The sequence below is a fragment of the Topomyia yanbarensis genome, chromosome 2 (assembly GCF_030247195.1).
Source record: "Topomyia yanbarensis strain Yona2022 chromosome 2, ASM3024719v1, whole genome shotgun sequence".
NCBI lineage: Eukaryota > Metazoa > Arthropoda > Insecta > Diptera > Culicidae > Topomyia > Topomyia yanbarensis.
The window spans coordinates 335958889-335975722 of record NC_080671.1 but is presented as its reverse complement, the minus strand read 5'-3'; the positions used below and the strand labels follow the sequence as shown (position 1 = coordinate 335975722).

At 38.8% G+C, this 16834-nt stretch overlaps 1 protein-coding gene across 2 annotated transcripts in view; it reads left to right on the top strand.

The window, feature by feature from the left end:
• LOC131684013 (coiled-coil domain-containing protein 174) overlaps nt 1-16834 on the top strand; it is a 131669-nt gene that overhangs the window by 1533 nt on the left and 113302 nt on the right. The gene's annotated exons all lie outside the window — the stretch shown is intronic.

Genomic DNA, 16834 nt, shown 5'->3' with positions numbered 1-16834 from the left:
AGCATGAGCTCGTAGAGAAGTTTTTTTTAGTCGAGAACCTGGGTATAATGGAAGTCGCCCATCCTGAGTCCGGAAGTTCAACGAGCAAATCGGATCCTGATGGAAACCACTAAGCGGGTCGGGCAGCGATTCGAGACTGGATTTCTCTGGAGGTATTCGAGTTCCTGGACAGCTATCAGATGGCGGTTCGGCAACTGCAGTGTTTGGAAAGGCGTATGGAGAAAGATTTGCTCATCGGTGAAAGTGTGAGGAGACAGCTTTCTGAGTAGCTAGCGAAAGGAAGGAGCTCGACGATTCAGATCTACGGCGTACGTTATACTTGCCTTTAGGAGTGGTCATCAATCCCAAAAAGCCGTCCAAAGCTTGTATCTTCTGCGATGCTGTGGCCAAGGTGGATGGAGTCGTACTCAACACGATGCTGTTGAAAGGGCCGCATCTGCTAAATACGTTGCTCAATGTTCTATATGGATTCCGGGAGAAACGGGTCGCTCTGTGCGCGGATCTGAAGGAGATGTTCCACTAGATTCAGATTCGGCGAGAGGATTGACATGCGCAACGAGTGCTTTGTCGTAATAATTCGAACTAAGCCTCTGATGAGTATTTGATGGACGTAGCTACATTTGGTGCGACGTTCTCAGCACAATTCGTGAAGAATTTGATAGCTAAGGAGCCTCCAAGACAGTACCCAGCAGCAGCCGACGCAGTTATCCCGAAGCATTACGTGGATGACTACTTGGACAACGCTAACGACGATTACGAAGCGGTGAAGTTGACACACGAAGTCAAACTGGTTCACTCTTTTGGCGGATTCCATCTACGGAACTGGCTTTCTAACTCCACTGAGGTTCTTGCACGGGTCGGGGAGAACGACCCAGTCACGGAAAAGTGTCTCCAGGTGGACAAGAACAGCTCAACTGAACGCGTGCTTGGGATGTACTGGAAGTCGGTCGACGATGTCTTCACGTTTACAACAACGCTAGCAGTGGGTGCGGAGCATCCAAATAAGCGCCAGGCACTGCGAGTGGTAATGAGTCCATTCGATCCGGTAGCATTGTTGTATTTTTTCCTCATCCACGGCAAGGTGTTAATCCAGGAGCTGTGGGCGGCAAAGACGACATGGGATCAACTGATTCCAAGGGGAAGTTACGTGTGAAGTGGATGCGGTGGCCGAGATTGTTTAATCATCTGGACCAGATTACCATTCCGCGTTGCTATTTTCCGCAACTGTCAGTGAAAGATATGTCGCTGTAACTGCATATCTACGTGGACGCTAGCGAAGAAGCTTATGCGTGTGTCGCTTACTTTCGGGTGGTATTTATAGGATTTCTGTGGCGTTAATCGGTGGGAAATCCAAGGTAGCTCTACTGAAGGCACACTCCATCCCACGGTTGGAGTTGATGGCTGCAGTAATCGGAGTACGCTTGATGAAGGCCTTCCTCACTGGTAACTCGTTGGTAGTCGAGAAGACAGTCGGCCCTATTCTGCGCGGCGTGTGACGTGAGACGAATAATCTCACCTCACTCTACGTGACTTTTCTCACCCAATTCTGAAGAGTCACTTCGGGTGACGTGAGACGCCCATTTAACCGCAATGGGGAATCTCACCTCACCCGAGTCGACTCTCAGAATCGGGTGAGAAAAGTCACATAAAGTGAGGTGAGTTTAGTCGTCTCACGTCACACGCCGCGCAGAATAAGGCCGAGTGTTATGGTGTGACTCTAAGAATTCGGATCATTGAAGGTATCGCCAGTTCGTTGCTTGCCGAGTGGGTGAGATTTTGTCCAAGTCGGAGGCGAAGCAATGGCGTTGGATATCATTTCGAAAGAACGTCGATGCGACAAAGTGGGGAAAAGAGCCGTGTTTGTCCTCAGGCGGTCGTTGGTTCCATGGTGACAAAGATTTGTATTTGCCCGAGAATCAATGGACCGTAGATGGAAATCCAGTCGGCGCGACGACCGATGAGGAGCTGAGGTCGTGTCTGGTGCATAAGGAGGTCATCGTACCGCAACTTTTGAGGCGGGAGCGTTTCTCGAAACTGACGCATTTGTATAGATCGATAGCACATGTTCATCGCTACATACAAAATTTAAAGCGAACGGTGAAAAGAGAGACTCGACTGGACGGACCGCTCACTCAAGAGGAATTAGCAAAGGCCGAGACAACAATCTTTCGTTGGGTGCAGTGTGAGTAGTATTCGGACGTGGTGGCGACTTTGTCAGCAATGCACATATCGCAGCTGCGCCCGCTCGTGCTCAAGGTGGCCAAGGAGTGTGCCATGTGTAAAGTTAAGAAGCCAGATCCGACAACACCCCGCATGGCTCCGCTCCCTGCGGCCAGGTTGCAGGCGTACGTACGTCGATTCTCCTACGTAGACATCGACTACTTTGGACCGATCGGCGTGCAGGTGAACCGAAGTATTGAAATACGGTGGGTAGCTCTGTTCACGTACATGACCACACGAGCAATCAATATCGAAGTCGCTCACATACTTTCAACGGAATCTTGCAACATGGCGATCAGGCGTTTCATTGGACGCAAAGGAGCATCTGTGGGGCTCGCAGCGACAGGGGCACAAATTACGTGGGATCGAGCAACGAACTTAAGCTGGAGATGGGACGTTGTACCAAGTGGTTCGAGGAGACGAGACCGATCGAGGCTGGAGATCCGGTGAGCATCGTGGAGCAGAAGATACGCAACGGGTGGATTTGAGGACGTGTAGCCAAGCTCTTCGTATGCCGAGATGGACGAGTTCACGATGTCGTGGTGCAAACTCCCGATGGAATGGTGCATCGATCTGTAGCAAAGCTGGCGCGGATCGATATAGGAAAAGTGAGGCTTCAAACAGGAACAGCAGAAGGTAGAGCTGAACCGAAGATACCTGAACAGTCTTACGGTATGTCGGCAATCCCTCGGTGAATGGCAACCGAGTATTTTCCGTGTCACTAGGACCTTTTGAGATGGTGAGATAGAGGTAGTGTGAAAAAGTGAGGTTGATAAATTAGATTTCAATAGAGCGGAGGAAAAAGATGACTCTAGCGAGAGGTGACGAATTAGAAGTACCAGGATATACGATATTGCTATTTTTGTTAGAAAAAAACCTGATATATAAATATCCAGACTTCCCTAACACAGACCCCATTATCATACTCTTAAGCGACACCCAAATATTGTCATATGGTATAAAAGGCACATTTCTGCCCGAATTCGTCCATTACCGATTTTACCCTGTTAGAAGCATATGTAAGATTATTGCTGCTTCTGGTAGGTTTTTTTTATGCCCATTGCGGATTGAACAAGGTGTCGAATTAGTGGTCTATACCGTGGATATGAGCCATAACGACAAGGTTCAATTTGAAATTTTCGAAGACCTGTAATCTGTTTCTGAGTGATATTATAGATACTAAGGAAAATCGGTAAATGTGGCAACTTTGTCACCAAGCGCAAGTCAGGCCTAAAAGTATGTGACAATATTTTTGTTGTGCAAAAAGGCAGTTCTTCCATAGACGAATTTCGCACCAACTCGAACAAATGTTGGCATCACCCTCTCAGATTTTTATGAAACTTTCTGTACATGAAAACTTTGTCACAAAAAGCCACTTTGCATACTTTGGTTTTCCGAAAATGATCTAGACTATCTTTTGAAAAGGGCCAAACTTTTTTTACCTATTTTTTTTTTCAAATGGCTATAGTATAAAAATGACAAATCCTTCAAAAATGATGTAGGTGTGATTTTCACAAAATTAGTCAAATTTTTGAATAAAAATATTGAAAAAATTCTTCTTTGACTCCTACACTGAAAAAATCGATTTTTAAAATTTAAAGTCGATTTACAAAAAAAAACCCTTTTTGATTTGGATGAAATTTTGTTCCAAGATAGGTTCCGGCTGTGGTCCACTAGGAGGTTAATAAATCTATTATCTTTCTCCGGACAAAACCAGCCTAGAGGCCGTGTGACATCCGGCGGATTGAAGTATGTCAACCAAGAATTGATCCACTGGGTTCCTGTTCCCATGTCGTAGGAGGCGACTGAAAACAGGAGTCCTCAAGTCAAGGTGTTACTCCGTGCCGAGGACTGAATGGCTGGCAGGACTAAAATATGCCAGTCGCGCACGGAGTGTCGTGGGTCTTACCCTTGCTGTGTTATGTGAATCTCTGACACAGTGGACGTTCGTTTCTTCGCAAATCGTGGGATTCAAATGATGGTCATGCCCCTAATACCCATTTCGGGGTTCGCTATATGCGATTATAAGCCAACGTGTTTGGTATCTTATAGTTGCTGTACAACAAGTGCTGTGCTGATGATGAAATGTGTAGTGCTGTAATCGAATATGGTTAGAGTAGCACAAATTAATCTTCAGCATAATCGTACAGCAACTATGAATTTATCTCGCCTTGTGCAGGAAGGAAAAGCTTCCATAGATTTGGTTCAAGAACCGTATTTCCATAAAGAACACTTCTATGTTGGAACAAAAATAGCATGACAAATCCACGTAAAATGCCTCGTGCATGTATACTTGCGAATAGTGCTATTGACGCTTGTCTTATATCGGACCTCACAATTCGTGATATTTGTACTGTCACGGTAAATATGACTGTTGACAACATAAACAAGAAATACGTCTATTGTTCGGCACATTTGCTGCATAATAAACCATCACCTTCTGATGATTTCAAAAGGATTGTATCATACTGTGGCAGAAATGGGTTTCCTCTCATAATCGGCAGTGATGCAAATTCCCACCACATAATTTGGGGCAGCTCAGATATCAATTTGAGAGGCACCGCATTAATGGAATACTTAAGTACTACAAATCTGCACATTCTCAATACAGGAAACCGCCCAACATTTGCACGAGCTGGCAGAGAAGAGGTGTTAGATGTAACTCTCTGCTCTGACAGTATTACGCATGAGTTGGCAAACTGGCTCGTACCAAACGAACTCGAACCGTCGTTATCTGATCATAAGTACATCGTCTTTGATGATTTAAACGTCTTGCTAGATATCGTCACCTATCGTAATCCCAAATATACGAACGCCAAGCCCCCTCTACGAAGGGGGCTTGGCGACTAGGTTTCATGGGTATCTTCCGACGATTGAATCTCCAAGTGATTTGGATGAGGTCGTGGATAAAACAAGCTCACTCATAGTAGCAGCATACCAAGAGGCTTGTCCGCTTCGGATTATGCGTGCTTCTAGAGGAACACCTTGGTGGAATACCGAACTTGTTCGACTCAAAAAGTTATGTAGAAGAACTTGGAATCGCAGACACAGGGACGGGTCGGAGGCATTTAAGTTGGCTCGCATTGCATACAGAAATGCCCTTCGATCCTCTGAGCGAAGTGGTTGGAAAAGCCTCTGCACAAATGTCTCAAGTTTCAACGAGACTAGTAGATTAAATAAGTTACTTTCGAAATCGAAAGACTCATGTCAGTTCCATTAGAACTGCTAATGGTGAATACTCGTCTGACGAAGATGTAGTACTCAACTGTCTTTTTGACACACACTTTCCTGGTTGTACGGAGCCATCACTGACGACTGCCCGTGAGTTCTTTTCAGGTCGTTCTGATTCTTGGGCATTTGCTCATAGAATTGTGACAACCGAATCCGAAGTCTCCGGGAGAGGACGGAATTATTCCAGTTCTACTACAAAAGGATATGAACACTTCAATCATATTTTGAAAAAGGTTCTTACTTGTAGTCTTGCAACAGGATACATTCCATTAGGGTGGCGGGAAATAACCGTCAAATTTATTCCCAAAGGTGGCCGCGTCACTTATGAGGAGGCAAAGAGCTTTAGACCTATCAGTCTGACCTCATTCCTTCTCAAATCAGTGGAACGTTTAATTGACCACTACATTCGGGATGGTAGCTTGGGCGAGCACCCACTGCATGCAATGCAACATGCATATCAGCGGGGGAAGTCTACTACCACCCTGTTACACAATGTTGTCTACAACATTGAAAAAGCTTTTTCACAAAAACAATCAAGTTTAGGAGTTTTTCTCGATATTGAAGGTGCTTTTGACAACGTGTCTTTCGAATCCATTTTGGAAGCAGCACGAGGTCATGAAGTACCTTCATACATCACGAACTGGATACACGCAATGCTTAGCAACCGACATCTGTGCTTGTCGTTAAAACAAGTAGAGATAAGGAAACCGAGTGTCTGCGGATGTCCTCAATGTCACCACTTCTATGGAACCTTGTCGCCGATAGCTTGTTGAGAAAACTAAATGAGCTTGGGTTTCCGACGTATGGTTTCGCCGATGATTATCATATAATGATCACCGGTATTTGCATTAACACACTTTTTAATTTGATGCAACAAGCTTTATGTGTTGTTGAGCAGTGGTGTCTTCATGTTGGACTATCAGTTAATCCAAATAAAACATCAATGGTGCCTTTCACGCAACGAAGGAATACAACCGGAGCTCGTCCATTGCAGTTTTTTGACTCTGAAATTATTGTCGAAGATCAAGTTAAGTACGTTGGGGTAATTCTTGACTCAAAACTTAATTAGACAGCTCACATCGATTTCAGGATCAAGAAAGTTTGCATGGCCTTTGGCCAATGTAGACGGGCTTTCGGCAAATCTTGGGGACTCAAACCTAAGTACATTCTGTTGATCTACACAACAATTGTTAGACCAATACTGGCATACGGGTGCCTTGTTTGGTGGCAGAAGGGAGAAGTCATGACAATCCAATCAAAGTTAAACCATCTTCAGAGGATGGTCTTGATGGCGATGACTAGTGCGTTCTCGACAACACCTACTGCCAGGGTTGCCAAAATTAAATCTGTATTTTTGTCCTTAAAAATCTTTTCATCTGTATTTATTCTTCGAAAAATCTGTGTCGATATCTGTATCGAATCAGTTGAGTCGTTTAACTTGGATTTTGCTGGATTATCTATCGAAGATATTAATTCCTGTGGTTTAAATCAGTCAAGCAAGGACCTGTCTACGTCTTCATAAAAAACATACAAATCGTTCTGATATTTTACATCCAGAAACTTGAACTTTACCGATGTGCACAATGGAAAAATAAATTTCTTCTTCATTTAAATACTTTTGTTGATATATAATGTAATATACATTAGGTCGACTCATGTAGCTATCGAATTTTCGGACAAAAAATTGAGAATTAACAAAGTCACAGAGCATTACAATTAACGTTTCTGGAAATAGACTTCAGCCAGGCTTTTACGGGGTGCTAACCTGAGTGTATTACAAACCTTTAACTTTCAGAATGTACGACCACTCTCAAAAGCAAAAATATATTTTAATATAAAGGGCTATGCTGAGAGAGACACAGAGGATGTATTACTGAAACAGAAAAAAAATATTTCAAGAAATAGTTTTTGTAACATCATTTCTCAAAAATCTGTATATCTGTACACACACACAAAAATCTGTATATCTGCACATACAGATTCTTGGTCTGAAAATGGCTGAAAAATCTGTATAAATGCAGATTATTCTGTATTTTTGGTAACCCTGCCTACTGCTGCTCTCGAGCCACTCTTGAACATAAAACCACTACATGTGTTTCTGAAACAAGAAGCACTTTCTTGTGCATACCGTCTTAAGGTTACTGGGCTATGGAACAGTAACCCAATAGGTCGTATAACTAGCCACACAAGACTATGGCCCCAAATGGTTACTTGGGATGAATGTACACTTGCTCCTAGTGACCTTACACTCACATGTAGTTTTCTTTTAAAACTTTTAATATGAGAATTCCTCTTCGCGATGAATGGCTGTCTGGCTGGATGGAGCGACAACTTGAAGAATACGTAGTTTGTTATACTGACGGTTCTTTGTTGGAGGGCCGAGCCGGTGCTGGTGTCTATTGTCATGAGATGAGATTAAACCAATATCATTCGCTTGGTAGATACTGTACCGTATTCCAAGCAGAAATCTTTGCGATTCTGTGTGGCGTACAATCCGCACTTCAACAGGGAATTTGCGGTAAAAGAATCTATTTTTGCTCTGACAGTCAGGCTGCCCTGAAAGCACTTAGTTCGACAGATTCGAGATCGAAATTAGTAATCGCATGTCGAACTCAAATCGAAGAACTTAGCATTTTAAATGCTATCTACCTTCTATGGGTACCCGGTCCTTTCGGTATTACTGGAAATGAATGGGAGAACGAATTGGCTAGAGTTGGCGCTGCGACTGATTTCGTTGGTCCAGAACCAGTTCTACTACTGTCGATAAGTTGGATAAAGCACAAGATTCGCTCTTGGGCTGCATTCGAACATGCCAACCATTGGCGTAGCTTGCAAACTTGCATTCAAGCAAAGACTTTTCTGCCGGATGTGAGTCCGAAAATGTCAAGAAATTTGTTGCATTTTTCCAAGCACAACTGCAGTATTCTGGTCAGGGCATTGACTGGACATTGCAAACTCAATTATCACATGGCTACTATTCAGCGCGCTGAGTATTATTCATGTGATCTTTGTGAATCCGATTACGGAACATCATATCATTTGATATGCAATTGCCCTGTATTAATGCAATTGCGTATCCGGATTTTTGGTTCTCCATACATAGATGAACCTATGTACAGAGAGCTGAAATTTAAGGATATGCTTTTGCTCTTAACCCAGTGTGGTAAAGAGCTATAGTTTTTAGCCGTATTTGAATGACAATATCTCTTCGGGGGTGTTGTCGTTCTTTTATCTCAATATCCCTTCGGGGGGTTGAAAGTTTTATTCCTGCTATTGTCGCACCTGCAGATCGTTCAGCATCACTCCGGGGGTGCAGAATGCTCGGTTTTTATTGTTCTCTATCGTTTTCCTTACCCCTAACCTTACCACTTCCCCAATCCTTCCCATCGGCAGAATGATGAAAAGACGATTTTTGGCAAGGCACAAATCTCCGATCAACATGGAGAACGTGCCATTTGAGCCAGACGCTAGATTCCTGATTCCTACAGTGAAAAAATCGATTTTAAAAATTTAAAGTAGATTTACAAAAAAAAACCATTTTGATTTGGATGAAATTTTGTTCCAAGATATGTAATTATGTTCCCTACTTACCATCAAAAATTCAAGTTGGACACTTTTAAGGAAAACAAGTTACTTGAAAAAAACTTTTCTTTGTCCAAACTATTTTTTTTCAGTGTATTTTTATCGAAAACTAAACCAGTGAAAGTCATAATCATCTCCGAATCCATTTTCTCAGCTGCTAGTTGCCTGATTCATGCAAAAGGTATCAATAACGAATTTGGTATATATTCATAACAAACTTGAATGAAAATTGGAAGATTAGAAGATCGGAAGACTGGATGACTTGAAGACTGCAGTTCATTTGTTCCTCTCAAAACTGATAAATTTTATGAAACAATTGACAAACATTTCTAAAATTTATTTTATGTCTGATGGAGCAGCAGCACAATACAAAAATAAGAAAAACTTCTCAAGCTTGTGTAGATTCCAGTCAAAGTATGAAATAAGCGCAGAGTGGCATTTTTTGCAACATCCCTTGGAAAAGGACCCTTTGATGCTATTGGTGGCACTCTCAAGCGAATGGCTGAAAGAGCCATCGCGACTATGAAAATACCATAACAACTCCCCGAGAGTTATATAACTGTGCAATTGAACAAACTGATAAAAATATAACAAAATTAATTTCCTGCTGCATATTCACATGAACAGTACAACAAAATGTCATAAGAATTCGAAGAGCTGTATAATAACGCCAAAATAATATCTGGAAATCAAAAATTCCACAGTTTTGTGCCTATTGCTGGTGGCAAAGTAGAGACGAAAAGGTATTCTAATTCAGAAGATGAACCAAAAATATTTTCCTTGTATTGAAATAATACAAAATAGCATGCATGAAGATGGTTTTAAGACAAATGATATATATAAAAATAAATAATTATTTCCATTTGCATCGGAGCACTTGCTTGACGAATACTATAATCATCACGTTTCTGTGTCTTTCGTTTGTAATTATGAACCATTTTGCATAAAAATAATAAATAATAACAAAAATATATTTCAATTTGATAAATAATTTTTTTCATTACGATGCAATTAAAAAAAATATGAAAAAGGTTGAACTAAATTCATCTATGCATTTTGTAGGACTTAAATCAAAGAATTTAAATCCACTTACAATTATTATGCAATCACTTTAACAATTAGAAATATCCTGTAGTCAATGATGCACAAACGTCAAATCAAAAGTTGTAAAAACACACTTTTTGTCGTATGACCATCTCAATATCGACTAATAAAATGCTCTCATACCACCAAAATGATTACCGTAAACCGGGGTGACATTGATCACTTTTCGAAGTAATCATTACATATTTTCAGACGCAACACATTTTTTTCAAGTTTAATATTTTTAAACCATGTACTGATGTATGGAGAACAAGATTGGATGGTTTTTCTTAAAATTGTCCGTTTACAGCTTTTTTTTTCAAAAATGATTTCAAGTTGAAGTCCGTTTTCGTGTTCCGGGGTGACTTTGATAACCTGCATGTTCACCCACATTAAGTTATTGATGTCAATGTTTTTCATTCAAATTTGTTTGTTTAAACTAATTCTGGAAAGATACTCATTGTTAAATAGATGTGAATTAGTATTATATAAAGTATTTGAATGTACTGTAAAATTCGAGTAACCAAAATTCGTATAATTTGTATCCAACTAAAATAAAAGATTTAGAAAACCTTTAAACCTGCTAAAATTGTTTTGTTTCAGTGTTTTATCAATGTACAAAAAGTTTCATCCATTTTAACACGTTGGAATATTGAACAATAAAAAAATGTTGCGAATTTTAGCTTAAAATCATTTGAAATAATTGCCAACTAGTTTCACAAAAAATGTATTAAAAATAAACAAACTCTTAAAACTAAATTTAGCATATCCCAATATAAAGAAAAATAAAAACTCGCTTGTAATTTGTTACTCTTGCTCAAATCTGAAATTTATTTGTTTTATAAAAAATAGACACTTTACGAAGCTTCGTAAAAATCAGGTAAAGTCAAATTTCGGTTTTTTGTAGTTTTTGTTCCCAAAAACCGAACAATATACTCAAAAAGTATAACAAATCAGTATTTGATACGTTTAGAGTAAAAATCATTTCAAATTAAAATGATTCGGTAGACTATTCTGGTTTAAAAAGCGATCTACGAAAAAACTTTCGAGTGATCAAAGTCACCCCGATGATCAAAGTCACCCCGGTTTACGGTATTTTCGATGCTCTACACGACAACATTGATATTAGTTCGCGTAGTACTTCTGATTTTCGGTAACAGAGGGGGGGTCCCCCCAACGGTCGAATTTACCCCACCTTACCCTAATTATGTAAAATTCAATACATAATGTCGTGGTGGTTATTTCTTTCTTTGATTAATCCTGAGCACTAAACAAGAAAATAAAGAACTAATATTAGTTAAATAAATAATAACTTTTTATTGCATTCGAGAACGTTCTTAGTAAAAATCGCTATTTTAAGCTCTAAAAATTGTATTAAAAAATTCTTATCCATGAAACAAAAATTTATGAATAAAAAGGGAATCGTTAAAATACGAGAAAAATTAATTGCGATCAATTGAAAAAAAAAAAATTAAGAAAATTGATTGAGTAGTTTTTCGGCAATCGTGATCACGGAAAAACCATTTTTAGTAAAAAGACATTTCGAGATAATAGAGTTTAAAATGTCAAATCAAATTACCACTGCTGTGACTTTCTATCTATTTGTCGGATCTCTATAAAAATTTGGGAAAACATTCTCAAGGAGTTGTATAAGTCAGATAAAGTAATTAAAAAACTTCGATTTTATGAAAAATGAAAAGGTATGTAACCCCTTAATAAACATATGCTTAGTTGCTAAATTAGACAATATTTTCTCACAAACTGAGTTTTATTGGATTCAGAGATGGTTATGACTTTCATTGGTTTAGTTTTCGATTCTGTTTGGGCAAGGAAAAGTTTTTTTCCAAATAACTTTTTTTTCTTGAATGTTTTCTACTTGAATTTTTGACGGTAGGTAGGGAACATAATTATCTACTTGGAACAAAATTTCATCCAAATAAAAAATATTTTTTTTTGTAAATCGACTTTAAATTTTTAAAATTGTTTTTTTTCAGTGTAGGAGCTAAAAAAGAATTTTTTCAATATTTGTATTCAAAAATATGACCAATTTTGTGAAAATCACTCCTACACATTTTTTTTGTAGGATTTGTCATTTTTTGACTATAGCCATTTGAAAAAAAATTGGTAAAAAAAGTTTGACCCTTTTCAAAAGACAGTCTAGATCATTTTTGGAAAAACAAAGTATGCAAAGTGGCTTTTTGTGATAAAGTATTCATGTACAGAAAGTTTCATTAAAATCTGAGAGGGTACTGCCAACTCTGAATACGATTTAGCGCGAAATTCGTCCATATGTTTCGGAAAAGTGATAAAAGAGGACGCCATGTTTCGAACGTTCTCATTTGACATGAGCTGCGTTCGTTGATGACTCACAGGACAAACAAGTTACCAGCAAACCGAAATCGATTCAGCGATGTGTAATTAGTTAAACACCAAATTTTAACCATATAAACAAGTTTTATAATTTTGTAACAACTTTGTATGGAGAGGCGCCACTGTGCGCTGTAGTGACTCGTGCTGGTTTTTCTCTCAAAGTGAATTTTGATTGTTTGTTTTTACACTTTTCGTCTTTGGTTACTTGCTCTATCTAATGAAAAAGGTTTCAATTCTGGTAAAATGAAATAGAATCGTCGTTAGACTAATTTTGTTGTAAACTCAAAATAAGTGTGTTACCAGTGAAAACAGAGGAACTAAAACAGATTGGGTCCGATTCGTTTTCGCTGTGCAACATGTCGGTTGCACCGAGCATGATGATTCTGATAGGCTTATTCCCTTTTGTTATGATTCTATATTCACAGATAATTATTCATGCGGCATAAACTAGTCGAATCTGGCAGATGGCAAGTAATTGCACGTATGGTATTATTCATTGAGGAAATGTTAGTATCCTGGTTGTCTTTGATTCACCCGTCCCTCAATCTGCATATAATTGTTTTGGAATAATTTATGTATCCCAGCTCAACACTTTCGCATCATACGCTGCATACTGTACTGTCCGACAAAGCAAAGGAACGATGCTATCTTCATTGCAAGGGATTTTCATCACTAGAGATTTTCTTCATCGCCAGGGGTGACTGTTCATGTTCATTGAATACATGATTTGATTATTTACTTAAGATATAATATGTTAAGTTAAGTGACTTTTGTTGTTGAAATTTTTAAACCTACTTGTCAAATTACAAGATCATGAAGCAGATTAGTCTGGACTAATTAGAATGAAACAAAAAGATTCAAGGTGCTGTTTATGGGACAAGAATCAAATATCGAATTCCTAATAATCGTCTTATTTCGATATTCACTGAGAGCAAAGCCATACTCCACATCGTTTTGTGAAAATAGGAAGCAGTCTACCCGGTCCTGGTTCATACGATGTGTTAACATTAAATTCTTTGCGAATAGATAAAACAATAGTGATTGATTTCGAAGACAGTGTGGCTTGTCCAACTATTCGCCACTCGCTATTTATAAACCGTGTTTGGATAGAAGTTTCCAAAATTCGAAATTCTGTTTCCTGGGATGTAATAACTTCACAATTTTGCATGAGTTGTCTATGATTTTTAGAAATTACGAAATACATGCACCAAGACGAACAAAAATTTCGTTTTTTACATTAATCATGTTGCGGAGTTTGACCATTTATATTTATATACCTTCTTCGGAACTAATCTTTATCGTTTAGACAAACGGACTAGCACAATTCTACTGATGTTAATAATATCCTTCCAGTGGTCAGAGCTAGGACTTATGACGACTGATTTATGATATCAGTTCCTCACCACCTGCATATTCATATTCTGTCTGTCATCCACAAAAGCGAACGAAAACTCGAATTTCATTGAGTACTAATGAGTACTACTGCACTGCATCTTTAGGCACATCTCACCTCGTCCATTCATCTTGCACAAAAGTACTGTTACAAAGTTTGCCCAATTCATTAGTTTTCCTCCGACATGATGCAGGTGACCTGGTTTTCATTGCCGATGCTATGCCGAGAGTTATTTCAACATTTTACAGTCGTCATTTTCGTCGTACTCAAACAGTCGTCAGCATCTCCCGTGTGTGTGTTTTTTTACTTCCCTAATACGAGTCTGCCTGTCTGCAAATAGGTGCCGGTTTGCCGTATGCTGATTAAATAAGATTTTGCCACGGCGCAAAGAACTGAAAATGATGAAATGTAACTTTGCTGCTGCATTTCGGCAGAATGTATTTTTCAGGTACAGTGAGGTTCTGGTTTTTCCGAACCGCGCCTTCAGATTTGTGAATGTACATAGTGCAGTGTTATATACCATTCAACTTAGCTAGATGAATCGGGACATTTTATTTATTATTTCTGCAATGACTTAACCCAAAAAACAAACTTCCATCTCGAGTATTAAGCTTGAGTGAAAATTAACCTCTTCATGCCCTTGTTGATTATAAACAAAAACGTTTCAAGTAAGGCTAATAGCTGCAGCTATTATATTTCATTATAAGCGCTTACAGTTATAAGTTTTATCCGTAGAACTAAAGTTGTTATAAATCTAATAGAATTCTCCTAGAGCAGTGCTGCCAGAGCCATTTTCAGTTAGCGATAAAAAGTAAAGTTTTAATATATCTTCTGATAAAAACTGATAAAACATCAATTTGGACTGTCTTTTATGCATTTGGACTATTGTTAATTTACGCGGAGAATGGTTTGAGCATCGGATGGTAAATATTGAGCATCTTCTAGCACTGCGAGAGAAGAGCCAATCTTGATTAAAACCGGTTTTTCAGGTTTCTCGAGCCCAAGAGTCCTAAAGAAACATGGCTTTGGATCCTGTTTTGAGCTAAGAAGAAGTTGTGCATAAATGGACAGCTGATCACATAGCGATTTCAAAATGGCTGACCTCTAGTTGTGATAATTTAACGAATTCAATGTTTTGGGTTTTGATTTTTGTTTTCTATGGTGTTGCAGACCTAATATTCGAACAAAATCATTAGTCACGCAATTATTGGAAATTTCTAAAAATACCGTTCAGGAATGACAGAGTATTACACATTTTATATTTTTATGACTATTTCGAATAGCTGAAAATGAGACCGTTTCATTCTCAATTTGCACATTTCGATAAATTTTTAACTGTCGATTACAGCGCACCGGTCATTTACTTACGGTCATCGGGGAAGAAAGGGAGACAATCTTTGTTGCGGAGACCTTGTACAACTCGGCATCTCTACCGTTGTCACGGGGAGGAGTTTTTATTAGTGGGATGGGACAAATAGTTATCTATATCTGGATTCACATTGATCAGTGATACGATCTATGCATCTCTCGTAGGTGTTATCATGTGTCACTTGCTCTGGGCAGCCAGCTGCCGAGAATTTTCGATGGATTGATCGTTTGTTGTATTAACTTGGAACTAATCATTGTGTTGAATATGGATCTTAATCTCCAGACAGCCGACTATCGGGAGTGTTGCTAATATTCAATTGATACATATATTGTGTGCGACAGGTGCTATTTTCGTCATTTCTTTATTCTGGCTAAACTCGACAATACTAGAACAATAAATTACAATATGATTGCTGTCTCGAGACATCTGTCGTAATAGAAATGTTGATATCTATTGAATTTTTGCAACCCTTTTGTTTTATTTTTAATTTGGCAGGTTATTTTTTATTTTTTCTCACAAACGTAGGGTTACCAAATAGGTTGGGAGCAATTTAGTGACACATTGAATCTCGCCAAGATGACTTGGAATACTATAATACCAATGCTGAAATGACATTAAGCAAGGTCAAACAAATTTTTCATTTTGAGTAACAAAGCTTTCGATTGCAATGAACCACTTTGTTGACAAACAGCTCTGTTAAGAAGTGATTAACTAAGATGACAATGGAAAAATGCCTTATTTTTTCCTGAGTCTTCAAACAACTGGCCACACGTTCCTTTCAAATGGTTTATGGTGATCTCGTACCAGATTGTGCCTATGGACCAACTTATATTCCACAATTCATACACCGGTTAGCAACATATTAGATGAAAAAATTATCCAGCGGATCCATAAACACCATAATACACTTGATTTAATTACTTGTTTTCGCCAAAAAAATCTAGTTGTTTGGTAAACATTTTTACAAAATAACGCACCGATATCAAGATGTGAGATATAACAGAACTACATCACAATCATCAGAATGATATATGCACTTGGCTATGAAAAACTGTGAGTACAAATTGGTCAGCGGTTCGAATTGGCTCATGCCCCGCCCACTCTACTATTTGGAATGTTCGTTGATTTGATGGCATTGTGAGGGACACACGCATCTGCCGGGTGACGCCCATCGAGCTGACATTTCTTTGGCAAACTATTTTATTTGTCTGTTAAGTGTTTGTTTGGCCAACTAGAGAACTAATCCATAGAGCATTTAATGTGCGTGGGGAATAGGCATGATCTTGTATTAGCGCTATGATGATTGTTGAATAATGTATGAGGATTAAAAATTGACAATTCACTAGAAGGATCGAAAGCCAGTTACTAATTTGCAGCAGCCATATCATATGTTTATCATATTTATTGGTTTGCTTTTAGCTTAATAAGCCATGTTAATTATTGTGGTCCAACGAAAGTGTGTCGTCATATGATGTCCCAATCGGATTTAAGCTGTTTTCTTTGTTAAAAGTCCGAAACTCGCACAGTTCACTTGTAAATATTACGTTTTCCGTTGGCAGAAACCATTCTGACAGGTTTCTTTTAGT